Source organism: Engystomops pustulosus, chromosome 2 (genome assembly GCF_040894005.1).
Source record: "Engystomops pustulosus chromosome 2, aEngPut4.maternal, whole genome shotgun sequence".
NCBI lineage: Eukaryota > Metazoa > Chordata > Amphibia > Anura > Leptodactylidae > Engystomops > Engystomops pustulosus.
The window spans coordinates 130,870,300-130,878,512 of NC_092412.1; the positions used below are offsets into that span (position 1 = coordinate 130,870,300).

At 34.9% G+C, this 8,213-nt stretch overlaps 1 long non-coding RNA gene across 1 annotated transcript in view; it reads right to left on the reverse strand.

The window, feature by feature from the left end:
- Positions 1 to 2,945: 2,945 nt before the first annotated feature.
- The window catches only part of LOC140118472 (uncharacterized), a 13,421-nt gene continuing 8,153 nt past the window's right edge, over positions 2,946 to 8,213 (reverse strand). Inside the window, exons 2-3 of the long non-coding RNA XR_011853201.1 lie at positions 4,866 to 4,919; positions 2,946 to 3,388 (exon numbers count right to left, since the gene is read on the reverse strand). This is a non-coding gene — a long non-coding RNA (uncharacterized lncRNA). The remainder of the gene's footprint in view (positions 3,389 to 4,865; positions 4,920 to 8,213) is intronic.

Consider the following 8,213-nt stretch of genomic DNA (forward strand, 5'->3'; position numbering starts at 1 on the left):
CTATGCATTTCACACTTACCCACAGGCATGGTAAAAGGCAGACGAAGGGCAGTCAGAGGGAAGGCCGATATAGATACGACCCGACGCACGTTACGCACAGATGCTTCGGTTTATTGAATTGGTTCAATTTGCATTATTGTCAATCTTCCCTCACTTTTTGTCCTATTGCCAGACATTCCATCTGGGACATCCTGTTTCCCCTATAATTTGACATTGACAACAGGGTCTTACAATTTTGGGATAAGTCCATAAAAAGTCAGACATTTTCCAGACCGTTGCCTCTTTCACACTCAGTTTAGGCCATAATGATACTAAAACGGAAAACGTTGAAATCATTGTTACAGCGGTTCTTCACTTTTAGCAAACAGTTAATATTTTTTAGGTAATGAAAATTGTGTAATAAAGGTAAATTTCCAATATATCAATTCCTCATGATTTTCTTCATCTCTGCTTGCTGTTATTCTATAGAAAGCTTCTCTGTTTGCTTCCAGTGGATATAAATCTGTCCATGGTCATTTGATGGACATGCAGGGGCACAAGCCTTTATATCATAAAAAAGTAATCAGAGTTGTGTGATAATAACTCTCTTGCACTTGTGTGTCCATGTCAGACCATGGAAAAATATTGGAAAATTGTATAACTTTTTATCACACAAACAATTTCAATTATTTGGACAACCCCTTTAAAAATAATGCTCTTCTTCTTGCCAAAAGCTCCAGCCAAGACAAAACGGCCCCGGAAGAGCTTACTACTGCAGGAACATGGAATTGATGAGAGGTCATTTTTCTTTTCCATTCTCTTTTCTGTTAAGCTTTAATTTACTACTAAATATTTAGGAAGAATAACTGAGAAACAACACAGCACAGTTACAAGAAGATAAACATATTATCAGCAGAATAGAAGTTGTAGTGCACAATACTGACTACTGAATTATATATATATAGACTACTCAGTTAGAAATAACAACTGCAGTGTATGGATAAAATCGCTAACAGTTATTTATCTGTTGCCTGCCACTCACGAGCAACTGATTAATGACTGCTACAAGTAAAAATAAAACTTTCCAACTGCAAACAATTAGCAAAAGTTGATCTGAATGATCCGATCGCCACAAATGCAATATTTTCTTTCTCCCACCTTCCTGGTCTTGTATTTAAAATATAGCTAGTGTCTCAGATTCAATTATGGCAGAGATCTATAATTCCTCAGCCCAGCTTTTCCTTTTCTGAAACTATATACCTTGCAAAATGTTGTCAAAGTACAAAATAGGCATTTTTTCTTAATTGATGTTTCAAATATTGAACATTATCTACTGTAGAAAGATGAAATGTGTAAGTTTTCCTGTTTGGAAAACCAAGACTACATAATAACCTAATAACACTAACCACATTCCAGGAGTTTTGTAAACATTTTGGTGTTTTTAGCAATAAATTGATGCAAGATGGATTTCTCTTCTTATTTATATATCACAGTACCCTTAGCTACAAGCAGAGCTGAATCCATTACAAGAAGAATTCCCTAGAAGAAACAGAAAACCCAGGCACAGTGTACTTGAAAGTTATACAACCATACCATTCCAGTTACAGTGGTTGGTAGTTCTTGGGTGTATTTTCAATCACAGAAAAGCAATTGTGTAAAATAATCTACACAATTTTTATGCATATCAATGAAAATATGCACATAGCATGTGCATGGATTGCTAACAAAACGTTATAGACATTTCTGTTATCAAGTGTGCTATTTTTGAAATCCACAACATTGTATAGCTTGTTGCATTCTTAGCTAAACAATAAATTTATTACAAAGAATCATAAATCATAATAAAAACACACAGACTAGGAAGGTGTGGCCACTAGTTGTCTATAGCCTTTATTGTTAATGTATAGAATATATGACAAGTAACATTGCTTAAGTGTTTAAATGTAACCACATGGTAGCATGCTTGTTACCACACTAACCTTTAGTAATCACCTATACTGATATTGTACTAACTCCATTTTCAGGTTAATCCAGCCCTCCCCCAACCTCTTCACCCATTCATCTGTTGTTTAATACAGTAGCTGGCTATGCATCACTCCAAAATGTACTTCTATGAAATCCCCCTGCAAGGGGCATATGTTATACCATGACCTATTGTAATGCTTTTAATTCAATAAAATGTTGTTGAAACAAAATGTAACCACATGGTAAATATACTTCTAAAAATTAAATCAAGTATTGTGTGCCACCCATTCTCACAACAGTTTGCTGGTCTTGACACTCTTCAGCCACTAAAAATTCAGTATTTCAGGCAACTCAGTGTATGTATTGGGGATCGGGAATATGTTACTATTCTCATTCAAATGTATCGCCCCCTTGAACATACAACTGACTAGAATATGTGTCACACACACGCAGTCATAATTTAACCAGTTTAGGTCACTGCACACTGCTAGCACACAATCCACCTGTAGAGTGCTATTCACATTCCTATAATTTGCACTCTATCTAATCCTATGTTTGTCCTCCGCCTGACGCGTTTCAACACTCCCCAGCAGGGGAAGTGTGTCATCAGAGGCTTTTGGATATAACCTATAGGATATTGCCGATGCACAGAATCATATCTGTGTGTGCATCGGCCGGCGTCACCCGGCACTATTGAGGCGGCCGATGCACACACAAATATGATTCTGTGCATCAGTAATATAGGTTATATCCAAAAGCCTCTGATGACACACTTCCCCTGCTGGGGAGTGTTGAAACGCGTCAGGCGGATCCCAAATACATACACTGAGTTGCCTGAAATACTGAATTTTTAGTGGCTGAAGAGTGTCAAGACCAGCAAACTGTTGTGAGAATGGGTGGCACACAATACTTGATTTAATATTTAGAAGTATATTTACCATGTGGTTACATTTTGTTTCAACAAAATTTTATTGAATTAAAAGCATTACAATAGGTCATGGTATAACATATGCCCCTTGCAGGGGGATTTCATAGAAGTAAATTTGATTGAAATAAAATTTAATATTTTAAGTGTTCTTTTCAACAGGCAGTAACTTCTTGACACGTGAACACAAATCTTTCTATCTTTATTTTGTTTTGAGTTTGCTGGTCTTGACTCTGGAAGCCAGGTAGATTAATTCACAAAGAACTAGAGCACAAGCCATGAACTAGGAAAAGAGCTGCAGTTTCCAAATAGGTGTACATAGACCTTCTCTTTATCCATATAACATCCTTTTCTAGCCATACATTAACTTAAAGTCCAAAGTGGGTAGTAACCCCAACCAAATATATGATGGTTGGGGTTAATAGGTGTCCAAATAGGGCACAACTTTGTTACGGTAGCAAATGGCCTGTTTATTACTATGCACAAAAGTATAGATTTAGGCTTTTGGTGTTCTCCTTCCTGAAAAGAAAAAAAAATTTGAATAGAAATAATAAATATATGGCATATGCTTTCTATATAGAAAAATGTGAAAATGTTTTTATAATCTCACAGCTATTTTATATATATATGAACCACATTATTTGTGAAGTACTGCAGAGATTTAGTATTAGTAATCTTAAAAGAAGATAAAGAAATTTAACTCCACCATTGATACATAATTTACCCATTACGAGGCATGATGTCTCATATAATTGGGCTTTGGGTGTAAGTATAAAAAAATTTGTTTACTCAACAAAGACACAAAGTCATTTGGCTATACACTAGACCAAACACTCCATTAGTGGTTGTTCTCAGTATGTAAGTAGGAAATCATGGTTACTCAATGGTTTGTTCTATTTCAATGCAGGGCCTTAGGTTGGAAATATACCTTTGCAATGAACCTTAGAGTGTTAAACATAAGGAAATTAGGGCTAGGGACTCCTGTGAGAGATGTATAGCAGAATGTTTGCTATTTTTGAAAAACTAGAAATCAAAACAAAAAAAGTAGGTATTGTCTGTAGTTTCTCTGGATTATAAATAGGTCAAAATAATTACAGGATAGGTTACTGGACATCATCATGTTCCAAACAGTTGTTGTGTTATCCAATTATCTATTCATCTTCAATATACAGACCACATCTATCAGACCTGATCAAAGAATGGTCAAAAAATATTTTTAAATTATTTAATTGGAACAGTAAACTAATATTATATAGATTCTAGGTTATGGTATGTGTTATATATCTTTTGTAGCAGCCACAAACTTATGTCTTTATGCATTTTCTACCAGCATATGGCAAGTTCAAGTTTACATACCATATATATATTTCCCATCTTTTTATGAATGTTGTATTAAATATCGAAGACAAGACATCTAAGTTACAGTTAGATATGTCTAAGCATGTTTTACTTCATACTGAAACAAGCTACCTGGTGACTTTATACCCCAGCAGGCAGTTTTTTGTCTCATAACTCAGAAATACTGGATCTTTAGGGAATATTACATTTTTAGGCATTAAAGCAGCTGCATCTAAGCAGAAGGTAACTTTTTCTGGATCTGTAATATATACACATTGGTATGTAATATGTATACAGTGAACAAGCAAAGTGCTAACATAAAAACTTAGAGAATATATGTACACTAGTTTTATATAAGCAATTGCAGTGTTAGCATACATGGTTACATTATTCTTAAACTGTATATTCAATTGCTTCATTTCTAAATTCCAGAAATCAGAAACCATGTACTTGTTTTCAGCACATAATGTTGCAATGCAGTCAAGAATTGTTTTTAATATTTGTAACACTTCCTATAAATGTTTTATAAAAATAATTATCTATATTTATTTCTATCCATTACTCTTTGTTTCCTTTTATCTCAATACATATGGTCATATTTGTCATATTATTTTAGCTGTAATTACATAAACTGCTACAAAGGAAAACCGGTATTTACCCTGGATCTGGATTAAAGTTCTTTACACCAGGCCCCAGCAAACTCCGTTAGTATCTAAAAATACATTAAAAAGATATTGTTAAAAACAGTACATCATCTGGGAACAAAAAAATATTTTCCTTGAAACAAATGTTGAAACAACTCTTAACTTTCATATTTATTATCTTTACAAAGTGTATTATCATTAGTTTTCACCAATATATATATATATATATATATATATATTTCCACACATGACAGATTTGATGCATACATTTCTGCAACTGAAAATCATTTGTGTAAATTGTAAAAACATTTGAATGGAAAAGTAAAGAAAAATTCTGCAGCAATGCTTTGATGTATGGGTTTATCTTAAAACAGCTTATATTTCTGATAATTCTGATATTTCTGATATTTCATTCTGTAGTTCTATAGACACAAGTGGGCAAAAGTCATAAAAATCTAAAAATGTGTTTAAAATGTAATAATTCCTAGTAAGGCTAAGTTCACACTACCTGTTCCTTACCTCCATTAAAAAATTTAAAGATCAGAGCTTTAACGTATCAATTAAAAATCTCATTGACATCAATGTAAATTTTATGTCATCCGTTATGTTTAATTAGACAGGCATCCGTTATGTATTCATTGTTTTGGCTGTAGTACTTTTTTCCGTTTTATAAAAAACACATGCATAATGGCTATGGACATTTATATCAGCACTAAGACAAACTGAAGCTTTATTGCCATCTAAACAATAAGGAGAACAGATGGGATAATGTAGTAAGTATCTAGCCAATATTACAATATACTTGTTAGGCTCAGTTCACACTACTGTTCAAATCTCTGTCCCTTACCTTCATTAAAAAAGGTAAGATTGGAGGTTTTTCTGTAAAAAAAAAACGCATGTGTAACATAACATAACAGACATAAAATTTACATTGGTGTGAATTGGATTTTTAATTGATACCTTTGTTTAACCTCCGTTCTTTACTTTTTAAAAGAAGGGGTTTTTTTTAAAAGGTTTGAAAGGTATTGTGAACTTAGCCTAGTAGGCCTTTTACTGCTTCATTAGCTGCATGGTTTTGTGAAAATAATTGATCATGAATCAGTTTTTCAATGGGACGAGTTGGTGTCAAAATGTATGGAAACATGAAATATATTATTGTTAGATATTGTATGAATATGTGCTTAGGCTAAATTCACGCTACCATTCCTTCCCTACGTTAAAAAAGAGAATGTTGGTTTAACTTAGGTTTCATGTATCAGTTCAAAATCCCATTGACATCAATGTAAGTTCTATGTCATCCGTTACGGTCAGTTTTGTCATGGATCCATTATCCATGCGTTTTTTTCCCAGAGGAAACGTATTCCAGCCTCCATAATTTTTTTCCATCCAAAAAATGTATGGATAACGGAACATAAATGGAACGTAACGGAACATAACAGATGACACAAAATTTACATTGATGTCAATGACATTTTTAAGTGATACTTTAAACCTCCACTCTCTACATTTTTAATGTATTTAAGGAACAGGCGTGTGAAATTAGCCTTAAAGGTACATAGTGTAATCTATGCACTACTGATGAGAAAATTGGTCATGTGCTTTACTGAACCTTTAATGAGAAAAATTAAGATAAATTTTATAACTGCTCTCACTGCCTTTTAACCTTAGAACTATTGCTATCTTAATTATGTGAATTTATATATATGTGGGAGACTTAAAGGCATAGGTGTAAAATCTGCAAAGAATTAGATTCAGTGAGATGCAGTTGAGCTTGTATCCAGACAGTGTCTAGAGAATGAGACAGGAGCTTCCTATAGAGATAAAGCAGGAGGGTGAAACATCAGTGTCTAGTAAAAAAAAAACCTGCTTAGACTCAAAACTTGTCTAAGATACAAACTGATGCAGTGAATGTTCCCTGAGCTGTCAGGAAGGACGTGTAGTTACCATAAAGGATGTAAGTAACATCCCACATGGGAGAGTGGAGGAATCTGGGAAAAGAGCACACCTGAGCCTGAATCCAGCAAAGTGTGTGTTATTGATCTGTCTAGCAGTGACACTGACAGACATACAACCATCTTCCCAGGTGAGGGTGCCCCTACATAGGTTCATCCGTTTATTTTATCCTCAAACCACTTTGCTTCAGTTTTACCCTCAGTTGTGCTAACATAGAACTAATGCATCTGCTATATTCTCTCTTGTTAGACACTGGAAAGTAATTTTCTGCATCTGCAGGCGGCATGTAATAATGCTGTTCCTGCCATTTACTGACAGATGCCTTATAATATGATGCCTTGTAATGCTAGAAATAAGCAAATGGCATGCTATAGCGCATGACTTCATATTGTGTGTATCAACCCCTATCATTTACTACTGAAATGTCAGTCTTTATTCTTTTACTTGTCCATCGTTAATTATATGAACGCTGTGAAAAAATCTGAATATTAGGTCGATTATGTTTTTGACATATATCACCTGTTGCACACATTGTAGTGTACCTACGTTATGTCAAGAAGCCTTCCTCATCTATTGTCCACTAGGGGCCGTCCGTGTATGACAATGTGTACCATAAATGTGACTGCTATGTGCAGATTCTCTAATAGTTTCTATCAGTACTCATCGTCTACACCTACCGTATGTATGACAATATAGCATATTATATCACCAAGCACTTTCCCAATTTGGCTAATAAAAAGCTATTCTCTGTCCTTTAGCAGGTATTGACAGACATCTGCTAACTACTATTACTGCTATGCATTGTATGAGATGGAGAAGAACACGGTTCTACCCTGAGCACTTTATCTGCGATCACTGGCTCGGATCTGGCTAATAGAAGCCCTTGTCTGTCATGCACCTGTCCCCGCAGCTGCAGGAAGCCTTCGCAATGGCCAGGGGCTATGGACTTTCTTGGCTTTGGCTAGGAAATTGTAGGTTCCGGTGGTTAATTTTGCCCTTGCCTTCTGCCATGTATCTTGTGATATCAGCTCACAGGACCTCGTCTTATGAGAAAGCAGGAAGGAAGTAACTGATGAGGAGAGGAGACACAATTGGGAACACTCACCTCTCTCATCTAAGCTCATTTCAAATAAGTTCATTTCTGCACCCATTATGTCAATGTTATCACACACATTTCATTACAATAATTGATCTTACTGTATATCAGATTAGGAATGAATCAGTAAGCACTAGTGTTTAGATACTAGATTCAACTCTATGAATCGGCTGGGATAAGGTTATAGAAGATATGCCCAGTAGTGGAAGAGTATTTAGGAAACTATTCATTTCCGATATTGATCTTATGATGCACCAAATGAGAATAGAAGACAATTAGGAAGCAGTCTTTTGGCACTTTTGTTAGCAATGCC